The following is a 1492-nucleotide window of genomic DNA, read 5'->3' as shown; positions in this document are numbered from 1 at the left end:
GTCTCTTATAGGTATAATTCCATTCCTAATGCATATCAATCCAATAGATGTGGTAGTCCTCATTGTGGTTGTCAACAACATAGCCCTCAATGTAACATCCCTTCCAGCAAAATACCTTGCTTAAGTCAGGGTATTTCTACTAGAAAGAACATTACGTAAACTTTCCTAGTATTAATTACTTAATTATCGAGCCTTTGTATCGAGTTCGCGTTTCAGTTTTAAGGAAATGCCAGAAAATTTTTGTTTTTATTCAGTAAAGTCATGTTTAAAAGACTTCCAACAAATAATAATCACATAAATATTATTAATAATAACCCTTAATACAAAAGAAACCAAATAAAACTCAAATACAATATACTAAACCTACCCCTATATGTAAAATAAACTCTCAAGGGACGACAGCGAGGGGACTCTATGAAAGCAATTAAAACCGTAAAGAAGGCCTACTAATCACTTGCAGCTTCATATTGCATCTTCAAACCTGTGTCACTGAAAGGGTGGAAAATTTAGGGGTGAGAACCAAACCACATGTTCTCAGTAGAGGTCGAGAATGCCGTGAAAGTAAAGAATAAAACGCAAATAGTTAATTTCATTCAGAGACATCTAAAAGAAAATTAACCTTCTTTAAAAGCATTAGTTAATTATTCAAAATCCTAGACCTATATTTTCTTTATAAAGCTCTTAAAAGTTTTCCTAGACTGTATGAATGACCAACCTGTTCCAAGCATAGGTTCATTAAATCTATGCTGAACCAGTTTGATTTTTTCATACTTTACTAGACCATAACATAAAAGAAGTTACCTACGCGGTATAAATGATCATCCTGCTCCAAGTATAGGTTCATTAAGTCTATGCTGAACCAGTCAGGTACTTTATACAGAACTAGACCTCAAACGTACCAGTCACGGCCTCAGGCCCAAACAACTCAATCAATATCCAATCACCATAATCCAAACAATCAGTTACAAACACAGGCAATGAGGTTCAAACACAACCAAGAGCAATTACATCAAGTATAGCAATTAGCAATTAAACAGAATTATTCACTTAGGCAAACCAATTACAATATACACACCCAAACAATGTCACATATATGCATATGATGAATGTCTAGTCCTAGTTCAGGCCATGAGCTCATGTGTCGGTTAGCACCTCATTCCCAACATTTATCCGGTCACGAGTTCACGATTTCCCGAATACGATTTTCTGTTCAAATAAATGAGCATATAATTATTAGCAGCTCTATTGAGACAGCCTCTGCTTTCTACTCGCAGGAAATATACTCTTGGGAACGGAAAATCGCTATACGTATCCTTTAGTGTCTTTTTATGTGTTTGAGTATCATTTCAGATCTTCTCACTAAAAATAAATTTTTGATTATTTTTATATTATTTTTGATTAATTTTATATGATTTTTGTATGATTTTTGTTACGTTTTTTCGCATATTTAATAGACGAGTAGTCGTTGGGTTCTCGAAGACATCCCTTTGAT

General features: G+C 34.1%; 1 long non-coding RNA gene across 1 annotated transcript in view; it reads right to left on the bottom strand.

Moving 5' to 3' along the window:
• The window catches only part of LOC110266665, an 18756-nt gene continuing 17654 nt past the window's right edge, over positions 391 to 1492 (bottom strand). Inside the window, exon 2 of the long non-coding RNA XR_002354139.1 lies at positions 391 to 489. This is a non-coding gene — a long non-coding RNA (uncharacterized LOC110266665). The remainder of the gene's footprint in view (positions 490 to 1492) is intronic.

Source organism: Arachis ipaensis, chromosome B09, assembly GCF_000816755.2.
Source record: "Arachis ipaensis cultivar K30076 chromosome B09, Araip1.1, whole genome shotgun sequence".
Taxonomy (NCBI): domain Eukaryota; kingdom Viridiplantae; phylum Streptophyta; class Magnoliopsida; order Fabales; family Fabaceae; genus Arachis; species Arachis ipaensis.
Note: the sequence above shows the minus strand (reverse complement) of the source record. Positions and strands in the feature narration are given on the sequence as shown.